Here is a 14952-nt window from a genome sequence, read left to right as displayed (position 1 = left end):
CAGCAAGAAGGCCCCCTGCAGTTGTGACTCCTTGTCCTTGAATCCAAGCACTTGCCAGTTTCCAGAACTTTACCAAATACATTTCGGCTGGGTGAGGTGGCTCACGCCGGTAATCCCAGCACTTTGGGAGACCAAGGCGGGTGGATCACTTGAGGTCAGGAGTTCAAGACCAGCCTGGCCAAATGGTGAAACCCTGTCTCTACTAAAAATACAAAATTTAGCCGGGCGTGGTGGTGCCTGTAATCCCAGCTACTTGGGAGGCTGAAGCAGGAGAATCCCTTGAATCCGGGAGGTGGAGGTTACAGTGAACCGAGATTGCGCGGCTGCACTCCAGCCTGGGTGACAGAGTGAGACCGCTTCTTAAAAACAACAAAAAAAAAGCCAGTCTCTGTGGCTCACGCCTGTAATCCCAACACTTTGGGAGGCCGAGGTGGGCGGATCACGAGGTCAGGAGATCGAGACCATCCTGGCTAACACAGTGAAACCGCCGTCTCTACTAAAAATACAAAAAATTAGCTGGGCGTGGTAGCAGGTGCCTGTAGTCCCAGCTACTCGGGAAGCTGAGGCAGGAGAATGGCGTGAACCCGGAAGGAGGAGCTTGCAGTGAGCCGAGATGGCGCCACTGCACTCCAGCCTGGGCGACAGAGCGAGACTCTGTCTCAAAAAAAAAAAAGAAAGAAAGAAATTTTGTTTTATTATAATTTACCCAGTCTAGGGTATTCTATGATAGCATCAGAAAATGGACTAAGGAACATACCATTTTCATTCTTACCGGCAATGTTCCTGATGCTCCAAATTCTCTTCCACGCCTGATATTGTTAGTCTTTTTAATTTGAGTCATTTTAGTGGGTGTGAAGTATAGTTTTTATTTTCTTATTATTATATTTCCATAAGTTATTGCGGTACAGGTGGTATTTGGGGGGTGTGAAGTATATTTCTTCATGGTTTTAATTCACATTTCCCCAATGACCAAGTGATGTGGAGCATCATTTCATGTTGGTTTTTTGCCATTCATATAACTTATTTGGTAAAATGTATGTTCACATTTCTCTCTTGTTGTTGATCATTCTTGCCAAATTTTGTGTAGTCTTTTAAAATAACTGCTTTGTTCCTTTTACTTTGGATTTATTTTCTGTTTTTCTGACTTATTATAAATGATTACTTACTAATATAAGTCTTTCACGTTTATACATTTATTTTTTGTTTGTTTGTTTTTGTTTTTGTTTGAGACCGAGTCTCGCTCTGTCGCCCAGGCTGGAGTGCAGTGGGGCTATCTCGGCTCACTGCAACCTCCGCCTCCTGGGTTCAAGTGATTCTCCTGCCTCAGCCTCCCGAGCAGCTGGGATTACAGGCACCTGCCACCACACCGAGCTATTTTTTGCATTTTTTAGTAGAGACAGGGTTTCGCCATGTTGCCTAGGCTGGTCTGAAACTCCTGACCTCAGGTGATCCGCCCTCCTCAGCCTCCCAGAGTGTTGGGATTACGGGCGTGAGCCACTGCGCCCGGCCAAGTTTATACATTTCTTTCTACACACTACGTAGCTGCCCCACAGTTGTCATCTGTAATACTTTTTTTTTTTTTTTTTTTTTTTTTTTTTGAGACAGAGTCTCGCTCTGTCGCCCAGGCTGGAGTGCAGTGGTGCCATCTCGGCTCACTGCAAGCTCCGCCTCCCGGGTTCACGTCATTCTCCTGCCTCAGCCTCCCGAGTAGCTGGGACTACAGGCGCCCGTTACCACGCCCGGCTAATTTTTTGTATTTTTAGTAGAGACGGGGTTTCTCCTTGTTAGCCAGTATGGTCTCGATCTGCTGACCTCATGATCTACCCGCCTCAGCCTACCAAAGTGCTGGGATTACAGGCGTGAGCCACCGTGCCCGGCCGTCATCTGTAATACTTTTTATTACATTCAAAATGTTTAATTTGTGTCTTTCTTATTTCCTAGCACATAAAGGAAAATTTTTAGCTTTTTTTTATTGTTTATTTGTAGCTTAATAGCATTATACATAGGCATACCTTATTTTATTGCACTTCATTTTATCATGCTTTCTAGATTGTATTTTTGTTACAAATCGAAGGTTTGCGGCAACCTTGTGTTGAGCAAGTATATCAGTGCCATTTTTCCAACAGCATGTGCTCACTTTTGTGTCTTTGTGTCAGCATTTTTTACTGATAAACTATTTTTAAAATAAGGTATATTTTTAGACATAATGCCATTGCATACTAAATAGACTACATTGTAGTTTAAAAATAACTTTATGTACTAGGAAACCAAAAAAAATTGTGTGACTTACTTTACTGTGATGTTTGTTTTATTGCAATGATCTGGAACTGAACCTATAATATCTCTGACATGTGCCTATAGTCAGAGAATGTCCTCATTTTAATTCTGTCAATTTTCTTGAGATTTGATTTACAGACAATCTGTCTTCAATTAATAAAAATTTTATGTGTGCTTAAAAAGAATGTGATTTTTGCAGTTGTTAGTATAGTGTTCTATGCTTCTACCATAGTAAATATATAATCATGTTTATCAAATCTACTCGATGAACATTTTCTGTCAATTATTAATTTTCAAATCCTCCAATATGATTGAATATAAATTTGTCTGTTTCTTCTTCTTTTTTTTTTTTTTTGGAGATAGAGTCTCACTCTGTTGCCAGGCTGGAGTGCAGTGACGCAATCTCGGCTCACCACAACCTCCACCTCCCAGGTTCAAGTGATTCTCCTGCCTTAACCTCTTGAATAGCTGGGATTACAGGCATCCGCCACCATGCCTGGCTAATTTTGTATTTTTAGTAGAGATGGGGTTTCTCCATGTTCGTCAGGCTGGTCTCGAACTCCCGACCTCAGGTGATCTGCCCGCCTCGGCCTCCCAAATTGTTGGGATTACAGGCATGAGCCACCATACCCAGCTTGTTTCTTCTTGTGATGTTTTTGCTTTATATTTTTTAAGGCTATGTTTATATGTTTACAACCTATGTATATATGTTTATAACCTATGAATATATGTTAATAAACCTATGTGCATAAGTTTCAGTCTATGTACATAGGTTTGTCTATGTACATAGAAAAGAAACCCACACACAGACATAAAATGGTGAAATTTCAGAACAACAATGACAAAGAATGATTATAAAACAGCAGGAGAGAAAGGAGATTATCTTCTTTTTTCTTTTTGAGACAGAGTCTTGTTCTTTCACCCAGGCTGGAATGCAACGGCTCGATCTCGGCTCACTGCAACCTCCGCCTACCAGATCCAGCGATTCTCCCTGCCTCAGCCTCCCAAGTAGGTGGGATTACAGGCACCCACCACCATGTCCAGCTACTTTTTTTTTGTATTTTTAGTAGAGACGGGGTTTCACCATGTTGGCCAGGCTGGTCTCAAACTGCTGACCTCAGGTGATCCACCCACCTTGGCCTCCCAAAGTGCTGGGATTATAGGTGTGAGCTACTGCGCCAGCAAGGAGATCATCTCAAAAGAAGCTGAGTTAGTGACAGCTGGCTTAAAGACAATGTAAGCTGGAAGACAGTGAAATGTTATCTTCAAATTGCTGAGGAAAAGCAACTGAAAATTTGGAATTCTAAACCCAATTAAATTTTTTTTTTTTTGAGCTCGATCTCAGCTCACTGCAACCTCTGCCTCCCAGGTTCAAGTGATTCTCTTGCCTCAGCCTCCCGAGTAGCTGGGATTACAGGCATGTGCCACGATGCCCAGGTAATTTTTGTATTTTTTATAGAGACAGGGTTTCACCATGTTCACCATGCTGGTCTCGAACTCCTGAACTTGTGATCTGCCCGACCTGGCCTCCCAAAGTGCTGGGATTACAGGCGTGAGCCACCTCTCCTGGCCCTAAAATTTGTTTTAATGAAGACAAAATAAAATTGTTTTCAGACAAATAAAACTCACTCTTTCGCCAGCAAACCCTCCCTATAGGAAAAATCTAAAGTATATATTTTAGCTAGAAGGAAATTGATCCTAAATGAAGCTACAAGAAGAAACAACATGTAAAGAAGACTTTGGGTAAGTATAAAATATTAACTATAAAACAATGATAATGTTTAGTAATATTTAAATTTGAAAGAAAAAGATAATATTAAAACATATGACAGGTCTGTGTTCTGGAGGAGATAAAGAAATAGATTAACTTTGTAATTTAAGTAATCACAGTGCAGCTTATAGGGTAACAACCAAAAAAAAATCAACCCAAAAAACAAAAGGCAAAAAAAGCATCTCAAACCTGAATAGAGTATTTAACTTCCAAACTAGCAAGGAAGAATATAATTAATACCAAAAAAGAGTCAAAAGAAAAAAATAGGAAGGCCAGGCATGGTGGCTCATGCCTGTAATCCAAGCACTTTGGGAGGCCAAGGCTGGCAGATCACTTGAGGATAGGCGTTTGAGACCAGCCTGGCCAACATGGCAAAATCCCGTCTCTACTAAAAATATAAAAATTAGCTGGGGATGGTGGTACACACCTGTAATCCCAGCTACTCAGGAGACTGAGGCAAAAGGATCACTTGAGCCCGGAAGGCGGAGATCACACCATTGCAGTGAGCCGAGATCACACCATTGCCCTCCAGCCTGGGTGACAGAGCGAGACTCTCTCTCAAAAGAAAAAGAATAGGAAGTGAAAGATAGTATAAACTAGGGCAATAGATTTTTTTGAGACTAATTTCATTAAAGGTAAATAAACTAAATGCCTTAGTAGTTGTCTCAGTCAGTTTGGGCTGCTGTAACAAATGTATCATAGGCTGAGTACTTAAATAACAGAAATTTATTTCTCACAGTTGCAGAGACTGGCTGTTTGGGGTTTGTTTTTCTGTTTCTTTTTCAGAAACAGGGGTCTCACTGTTACCCAGGCTGGAGTGCAGTGGCATGATCATAGCTCACGGCAGCCTTGAACTCCTGGGCTCAAGTGATCCTCCCACCTCAGCCTCCTGAGTAGCTGGGACTACAGGCAAACACCACTGCAACCAGCTAATTTTAAAACCTTTTTTGTTACTGTTTTTTTTTTTGAGACCCAGGCTGGAGTGCAGCGGCAAGATCTTGGCTCACTGTGACCTCCGCCTCCCAGGTTCAAGCAATTCTCCTGCCTCAGCCTCCCAAGTAGATAGAACTACAGGTGCATGCCATCATGCTCAGCTAATTTTTATATTTTTAGTAGAGACGGGGTTTCACCACATTGACCAGGCTGGTCTCTAACTCCTGACCTCGTGATCCACCTGCCTCAGCCTCCCAAAGTGCTGGGATTACAGGTGTGAGCCACCACACCGAGTCTTAAAACTTTTTTTTGTAGAGATGGGGGTTTCACTATAGCCCAGGCTGGCCTCAAACTCTTAGCCTCAAGTGATTCTCTTGCCTTGGCCTCCCAAAGTGCTGGTATTTCAGGCATGAGCCACTACACCTGGCTGAGTGTAGGTGTTCGAGATCAGGATGCCAGCATGGTTGCATGCTTGGTTAGGGCCTTCTTGCTAGTTTCGTGGGTGGCCATCCTCTTGCTGTGTCCTCACATGGTGGAAGGAGGAGGGCTGAAGAGAAAGTCGCTGTGTCTCTTCTTACAAGGCCTTTAATCTCATCATGAGGGCTTCACCCCCATGACCGAATTATCTCATAATACCGTCACCTTGGGGTTTAAGATTTCAATGTATGAATTTGCCAGGAGACGCAAAGGATCAGTTTACTGCAGTAAAAACAAAGACAGATTGAACGTTTTAAATGCATTTTACGGGCTACTTGAAAGACTTCAGCAGTCTTAGACCTCCACTTAGGTATTTGTCTTCTTAGACTTTCAACCTTAGGAAGGTTGAAAATAAATAATAGCCAAAAAGAATAGAATAGGGCCAGGCGTGGTGGCTCACACCTGTAATCCCAGCACTTTGGGAGGCCAAGGCAGGCAGATCACCTGAGGTCAAGAGTTTGAGACCAGCCTGACCAACATGATGAATCCCCATCTCTATCAGAAATACAAAAATTAGCCAGTTATGGTGGTGGGTGCCTTTAATCCCAGCTACTCAGGAGGCTGAGGCAGGAGAATCACTTGAACCTGGGAGGCAGAGGTTATAGTGAGCCAAGATCGTGCCACTGCACTGCAGCCTGGGCGACAGAGCAAGACTCTGTCTCAGGGGAAAAAAAAAAAGAATAGAAAGTAAGTAGGCTGGGCATGGTGGCTCACACCTGTAATCCTAGCACTTTGAGAGGCCGAGGCAGGTGGATCACAAGGTCAGGAATTCAAGACCAGTCTGGCCGACATAGTGAAACCCCATCTCTACTAAAAATACAAAAAATTAGCCAGGCGTGGGGGTGTGCACCTGTAATTCCAGCTACTCAGGAGGCTGAGGCAGGAGAATCTCCTGAACCCGGGAGGGGGAGGTTGCAGTGAGCTGAGATTGCACCATTGCACTCCCGCTCGGGCGACAGTGCGGGAAGCTGTCTCAAAGAAAAGCAAAAAAAAAAAAAAAAAAAAAAAAAAGTAAGTAGATGGAAAAGACATGCCAGACCAAAAAAAAAAAAAAAAATCCAGTATAGCTATATTAAAATCAGAAAACAATATAGTTCAAGACAAATGGCATTATTTGAAATACACAAGGCTATTAGAAATAGCCAGGCGCAGTGGCTCTCCCCTGTAATCTCAGCACTTTGGGAGGCCGAGGGGGGCAGATCACGAGGTCAGGAGATCGAGACCATCCTGGCTAACACGGTGAAACCCCGTCTCTATTAAAAATACAAAAAATTAGCCAGGCGTGGTGGTGGGCGCCTGTAGTCCCAGCTACTTGGGAGGCTGAGGCAGGAGAATGGTGTGAACCCAGGAGGCGGAGCTTGCAGTGAGCTGACATCCCGCCACTGCATTCCAGCCTGGGTGACAGAGCAAGACTCTGTCTCAAAAAAAAAAAAAAAAAAAAAAAGAAATACACAGAGCCGCTATGACAGCAGTAAGTGAGAGAAGAATGTAAGACAATTACTGCACCCTTATTACTTTATAATTCAATCATTAAAACATGGTGGTATATGCTATTGTAATTCACATCTGATAACTAGTGAGGTTGGGTTTTTTTAATGTTTATTAGACTTTTTCAATGTCTTACCTGAATTGTCTCTTTTATTGCTTTTTTTTCCCCCACAAATAGGACTTTTTTTTGTCACTATTAGAAGTCTAAACTTTAAACAAGATTCTTGGACTGACAGCTCATAGCCGTCAGCTCGTTCAACTTTACCACCTGTTTTGTCCCCAGTGGCCTTTCCGGAACTACCTTCACCATGAAGTTCCGTGAGTTTTCCTAATTCAAACTGGGGCGTCTTCTGCATTTCTACTTTTCTAATGAAGAGCATAAATAGATTGGCAAGTCTTTTCTATGACTTTTCCAGTGCTGTTTGGAATCAATTTATTGACTACTTCTTTCAAGTCATTTTGTCTGCACCTCTCAGGTCATGATTTCCATCATCTTCTTCCAGATCTGGTGGACCTGTTGGTGCTGAGCATAAGAGGTCTTCCATATCTGATTGTTGCATTTTTTAGTAAAACCAACACAGAACAGATGAAGCAAGGAACCACGGGAAGTCTTAACGTCGACATGAACTTCAATCATGGTCTGCCATTTTTTGACCATGGAACATATTTTGTCATGGGTAAGATTCATGCCATGAAAGTTAGTTCAGCAGTTTTTGCCCTGAACATCTTCAGTAACCAGCTTGAATTTTCTAAACGTAACTTCCTCATTTGGCAAATCAGCAAGACTCACTTTAAACACACAACCCTTGAGACCATCTGATGCAATTTTGGTTCCTTGGGTCCTGGAGACTAGCATCTTTCCAATATATATATATATATATTTTTGAGATAGAGTCGCACTCTGTTGCCCAGGCTGGAGTGCAGTGGCACGATCTTGGCTCACTGCAACCTCTACCTCCTGGGTTCAATCTATTCTCCTGCCTCAACCTCCCGAGTAGCTGGGACTACAGGCACCCACCACCATGCCCAGCTAATTTTTGTATTTTTAGTAGAGACGGGGTTTCACCATATTGGCCAGGCTGGTCTCGAACTCCTGACCTCAGGTGATCTGCCCGCCTCAGCCTCCCAAAGTGCTGGGATTACAGGCGTGAGCCACTGCGCCCAGCCCCAATATTTCTTTTTTCTTTTTTTTTTTGAGATGGAGTCTCACTCTATTGCCGAGGCTGGAGTACAGTGGAGTCATTTCGGCTCACTGCAACTTCTGCCTCCCAGGTTCAAGCAGTTCTCCTGCCTCAGCCTCCTGAGTAGCTGGGATCACAGGTGTGCACCACCACACCCAGTTAATTTTTGTGTTTTCAGTAGAGACGGGATTTCACCATGTTGGTCAGCTGGTCTCAAACTCCTGACCTCATGATCTGCCCACCTCGACCTCCCAAAGTGCTGGGATTACAGGTGTGAGCCACCATGCCCGGCCCCCAGTATTACTTATATTGAACATAGCAGGTGCTTTTACATCACACCAATCTTTCTTAGGAAATGGATCAACCACTTTCTTCTTGGCTCCCTTTCTGCCACCTTCAGTGCTGTTCTCGCCAACCACTGTGGTGCTGCTCAGACAGCCAAAAGGGCTCTTTCATTCTTTTTATTATCTCTCATTAGCATGGTTGTCAAAGAAGAATAAGAATGGAGGCCATTGATAAGCTACACCCCAAGGCCAATCGCCCATAACCAAGTAACCAAACTTTAAGTCATCCCTATTTCCCCTAAAGGCTAGCTCTGATCATAAAACACAAAACATAAGCTTTACATTCTTAGCAACATGAATCAGTAAAATTAAATCAATCAGCTGGAGACAAATCAGCTTGAACTTACAGAAATATTAATGTATAACAGCCAATCCTGAAAAAGGTCAAAATATTCCTCCTTTATGCTCTATAAATTGCTGTAACTCCTGTAAAATGGGCTTCTTACCACTTGGTTTGACATCTCCAGGATCTTTTTCTATACCTGATCTGACTTTATTTTTGACATAGCCAAATTTTGTTCAAAAGGCTTCTCCCTTCTTCTTTTTCTTTCTTTCCTCCCGTATCTGCCTTCCTCTTCCCCTCTCACTCCCCTTCTCTCTCTCTCTTTCTCCTTATTTATTTATTTTTCTCTCTCTCATGGGAGAAGTGATAAAAATAAAACTATTGAGATAAAATATTTTTTAAGGCTTTAAGTTGGTATCATTTATTTCAGTAAACCCTTACTGGCATTAATCTTTTTTAAAAAAGAAAAAGGTATCTCATTATTTCAATCTGCATTTCTTGATTACTTGAAAGATTGAACATTTCCTCATTTTTCAAGACATTTGCATTTCCTCCTTTGTGAGCTCATGCCCTTTGCACATGTATCTAATGACATCTTTGCTTATTTTTATCTGCTTCTGTCAGAGGAGGCATCTACTTCTCAATATCTGAAATTAAAAGGATAAATATTATGACTTAACTTATTAAAGGAAAACTATACTCATCAGGCACAATATCCTTAAGGAAAACAAACTGCTGATCTTATGAGGTTTGGGGGAAGCATTTGTCTAGTGGTTGTTGACAGAGCAGGAGCGTCACCATCTTGGACAAACACTGCCATTTTAAGTTCCCCTTGATTAAAAACCACCTAAATCCAGCCCCAAATACATCAGCCTAATGGCTAATGTCAGCATGACCATAAACCACAAATGACATCTCCAACCAGAAACATTCCAACCCAAGATAAACCCCCTCTGACCAGAAACATCCCAACCCCACAATAAAACTCTCCTCTATCCAGAAACATTCCAAACCTGTGATAAGCTCCCCTCTCCCTAAACCCTTAAATACCCTTAGTCTATGAGAGAGAAGGCTCCCGACCTAAACTGTCCAGAAGCCCCTCTCAGGTTTACTCTCTAAACTAAACCTGTCTTTGACTGTTCAGCCATTTTTCATGTTTCTTTCTTCTTTTTTCAACCCTTACATTTGGTGCCAAAATCTTGGATGGGTGTTGGGGGTAGAGGCTCTCTTGCAACCCAGGAAGCTCTGGGCAATGGCAGCTCGTCCCAGGCTAACTCCTGGATCCTGAGCGTCTCTGACCATCCCACTTGTCTTTTCTCTCTCTTTACTTTTCAAGCAATTTGCGTGAGGAGGACAACTAATCTGAAGGGGACTGTGAGGCTTGCTCTGGGGCTACTCCCCAGTAGGTTCTCAAAACCCTCAGGTCTCAGGGATCCACCTCCAACCACCTGCAATGGGTATTTCATTCTCTAACCCTTGTCCCCTCTTCCTCCCTCTTCCTTCCTCTTCTCTCTCTCTCTGTTCCTCACACAGCTCCAGTCTGGGAGGCCCTCTGCTGATTCCAACGAGAACACCCAACATTGGACACTAATCCAGTCAACTGATAAGATTTGCCTTCCCTGGCTTTCTCGCAGTATCTGGGAAAGTCAGGTCTGCCATTCCAGTGCTCAGAGGATCAGTGGGACTAAGCTGGAAGAAATCTTGGGGATGCCCAGTCTCCTCAGCTTTATCCTTCTCTTTGTAAAGAGGATTCTAGGTCTCTGTCTTTTGTCTGGGGACGCCTAGAACAAAAACAGACACCCTTGGCTTCCTCTTACCAGTCCACATGGTGCCAAACAATCTCACATTCCTACGTCCTCCCCACGGGGGTGTCTCCTTCACAACCTCACCAAACTTGGCTTATGGGGGGACCTAAAGCCAAAACGTTTAGTTTTTTATTGCAACACAGCCTGACCCCAGTACAAATTAGAAAATGAGAGCCGATGGCCCAAAAACAGCACTTTTGACTTTCAAATTCTCAGGGACCTTGACACGTTTATCACCAGGAATGGCAAATGGCAAGAGATTCCCTACACTCAGGCTTTCTTCTACCTTAAATCCCAACCCTCCCTATGTCAAGCTTGCAACCCTCACAAAATCCTTCTTCTTCTTCTTCTTCTTTTTTTTTTTTTTTTTTTTTTTTGAGATGGAGTCTCGCTCTCTTGCCCAGGCTGGAGTGCAGTGGCGTGATCTCAGCTCACTGCAAACTCCGTCTCCCAGGTTCATGCCATTCTCCTGCCTCAGCCTCCCGAGTAGCTGGGACTACAGGTGCTGGCCACCACACTTGGCTAATTTTTTTGTATTTTTAGTAAAGACAGGGTTTCACAGTGTTAGCCAGGATGGTCTTGATCTCCTGACCTTGTGATCTGCCCGCCTCAGCCTCTCAAAGTGCCAGGATTACAGGCGTGAGCCACCGCGCCTGGACGAAATCCTTCTTCTTAATGAAAACTCTCCCCGGCTCTCTCCTTTCTCTGAAACCCCTTCCTCCAAAACCCCTTTTATTCCTGCAGATGAACCCCCTCTGTACTCTCAACCTCCTGCATCTGTCCAAATGCAGGATCTGTCCAAACCCTCCACTCCTTTGGCCCCTCCTGCCCCAAGCTTTAACCCCAAACCCCGCCCCTCCTCCTTCTCCACCCATTGCCCATTCAAAAACTACTCCAACCAGTCAAACCACATCTGCCATTCTCCCTCTCCAGGAAGTGGCTGGGGCTGAAGGCATTGCTCATGTTCATGTCAGTTTCTCCATGTCTGACTTGTCACAGATCGAATAGCACCTGGATCTTTCTCTGAAAATCCATCTCATTATTGCAGGGAATTCATGAACACAATTCAATCCTTTAATTTAACTTGGCATGACATTTATATCATTCTAACCTCCACCCTCATTCCTGATGAAAAAAAGCACATCCGGCGTGCAGCTGAAATACATGCAGATGAACTCCATAATCAAGCCCCTTTACAAAATCCAGTGGCCAATGATGCAGTCCCCTGTAGAGACCCAGATCAGACTTACCAACATGGAGACAATGCCATCAGGTGAAGAGACCACATGATTACCTGTCTTCTCGTGGCCATGGACAAAAATGCCCATAAGGCAGTTAATGATGAAAAACTCAGAGAAATTACACAAGAGTTCCAGGAAAATCCTTCCCTTTTCTTATTGTGCCTCACTGAAGCTATGCTAAAATATACCAATTTGGACCCAGAATCTAGAGAAGGTCAAACTTTTCTCCACCTCCAATTTGTTTCCCAATGTGCCCCAGATATCCAGAAAAAATTACAAAAATTAGAGGAGGGTCCCCAGACACCCCAGCAGGACCTCCTAAATGCAGCCTTCTGTATCTTTAACAACAAAGATGAGGAACACAAATTCAAAAAGAAACATCTCCATTTAAAATACCAGATGCTCACCTCTGCTGTCCAAAAGTCAGTCACACAAAGCCTCCTAATAACCCAAAGGAAAACTCCCTCACCTATTGGGGAGTCTGTTTCCAATGTGGCAAACCTGGACACTGGGCAAAGGCTTGTCCTAACCCCTGGCCTCCCACCAAACCGTGCCCAACTTGTGGTCTTTGGGGACACTGGAAGAGGGACTGCCCCCAATGGGAACACCTTCCCTATTCAGGTGTGGCTCATAATGAAGTTCACCAACCATCACAGGAGGAAATCTCTTCACTGTTGGTGCTGACAACTGATGACTGAGGGTGCCTGGGTTCCTTCACCCTCATGTCTAGTGAGTCTACAGAACCCAGGGTAATTAGGAAGGTATCCGGTAAGATTATTACCTTTCTTTTGGATACTGGGACAAGTCTCTCTGTATTAACTGAATATTAAGGCCCATTAGAATATTCATCCATTTCTGTTGTTGGCATGAAGGGCATACAAGAAACCCCATACAACACACCGCCTCTATACTACCCATTTCAGGGAGTCACCCTCACTCACTCTTTCTCGGTCATTCCTCATTGTCCCACTCCTTTACTAGGAAGGGACATCCTACACAAACTGGGAGGAATCATTCATTTATCAACCCCACACCAAAGCCACCCTTATTTATTATTATATCTAGAACAGAACCCCTCCTCAGACACTCCACATCAAACAGCTTAAATCCCAAATTCCTCAGCCATGTAAACCCCATAGTACGGAACACCAACTCCCCCACTGCAGCTACCCACCATTCTGCAATTCAGATTTCACTGAAGGATCCTAAGCACTGTCTAGTGGTCCCACAATATCCCCTCAACCCTAAGGGATTATGGGGACTCAAGCCCATCATCTCCCGAGTTTTGGCTGCCAGTATTTTAATCCCCACCCAGTCTCCCCACAATACTCCTATTCTCCCTCAAAAAACCTGATGGCTCGTATAGACTGGTTCAGGATTTGTGACAAATCAACTCCACTATTGTTCCTGTTTGTCCTGTTGTCCCAAACCCTTACACCCTAGTGTCACGAATTCCTCCCAACACTAGCCATTTCTCTGTATTAGACCTCAAAGATGCCTTTTTTACTATCCCTCTACATCCCTCCTCTCAAAACCTTTTTGGTTTCTCTTGGACTCACCCTGACAGGCTACTCCCAACAACTCACCTGGACTGTCCTCCTCCAGGGGTTTATGGGAAGCCCTCACTATTTTGGTCATGTACTTCAACTGGACCTCTCCCAACTACCTCTACAACCTACCATTTTGCTTTAATATGTTGACAATTTACTTCTTTGCATCCTGTCTCTAGAATATTGTATTCAAAATACCACAAGGTTTTTAAATTTTTTTGGCTGAATGTGGGTACCAGGTATCCAAAAGGAAGGCCCAATTAACTTCTCCAAAAGTTTTATACCTAGGATTAATCATAACTACAAATACCCAAGAAATTCTGCTGACATGAAAGCAAGCCATTCAACAAATTCCATTTTCTAAAACAAAAAGGGACTTACTTCTTTCCTCGGATTAGTGGGATATTTCTGATTATGGGCAGCAAATTTTGCCATTGTCACAAATCTCTTTATGAACACACAAAAGGAAATCTTTTTTTTTTTTTTTTAGATGTAGTCTCACTCTGTCACCCAGGATGGAGTGCAGTGGCGCGATCTCGGCTCACTGCAAGCTCCACCTCCTGGGTTCATGCCATTCTCCTGCCTCAGCCTCCCGAGTAGCTGGGACTACAGGCGCCTCCGACCACGCCTGGCTAATTTTGTGTGTGTGTATTTTTAATAGAGACGGGGTTTCACCATGTTAGCCAGGATGGTCTCTATCTCCTGACCTCACGATCCACCCGCCTCAGCCTCCCGAAGTGCTGGGATTATAGGCATAAGCCACTGTGCCCGGCCCTACAAAAGGAAATCTTGATTAACCACTCACTCCCAACCCAGACCTTTAGCATGTTTTCTCTCAGCTAAAACTTGCCTTATTACAGGCCCCCGCTTTAGGCCTTCCAACCCCCCTAAGACCTTTTCACCTATATTTACACAGTTCTCATAATCAGGCCCTTGGACTGTTAGCCTAACCCATGGGAGATTCCCTCCAACTAATGGCATATTTTTCAAAACAACTAGACCCCATTTACAAAAGCTGGCCCCTTTGCTTAAAAATTTGGGCCACAGCCTCTTTAATTATCCCTGAGGCACAAAAACTCACATTCTACAAACCCGTCTAGGTATTTTCTTCTCACAGTCTACAAGATATGCTCAGCCATAAGACGCTCACTTCCATCTCATCCTCTCACATGCAAGCCCTATATTCAACCCTCCTTCAACCCTCTATTTCTCTTCATAGATGCTCCCCCACTAATTCTGTTACTCTTTTACCTTCAACACCAATTTTGGACCCCGACCAACACTCTTGCTTCTTTTACCATGTTCTTTCACCTTACTTCCACTAACATAAAGGGAGCCCCAGATTGGTTTATAGACGGCAGTGCATCAAAAAATCCTCCCCTCCAAACAGGATATGCCATCATTGAGAGATATTTCCAATTATGGATAGCAAATTTTGCCATTTATCATGATGATACCCACTCTCTCCCACCAAGAAGAGTCGTAGAGGCTGCCCCCTTGCTTTTAGGCACATCCTCCCAACAAGCAGAATTAGTTGCCCTAATAAGAGCACTAACCCTAGCAAAAAACACACAAGTTAATATACACACCAACTCTAAATAT

The 14952-nt window shown here is 43.7% G+C and overlaps 1 pseudogene; it reads right to left on the bottom strand.

Moving 5' to 3' along the window:
- Positions 1–5698: 5698 nt before the first annotated feature.
- LOC106635378 (small ribosomal subunit protein eS1-like) lies at positions 5699–10056 on the bottom strand (annotated as a pseudogene).
- Positions 10057–14952: the final 4896 nt, after the last annotated feature.

The sequence above is a fragment of the Pan paniscus genome, chromosome 10 (genome assembly GCF_029289425.2).
Source record: "Pan paniscus chromosome 10, NHGRI_mPanPan1-v2.0_pri, whole genome shotgun sequence".
NCBI classification, from domain to species: domain Eukaryota; kingdom Metazoa; phylum Chordata; class Mammalia; order Primates; family Hominidae; genus Pan; species Pan paniscus.
This window is presented reverse-complemented; position numbering and strand designations above follow the sequence as displayed.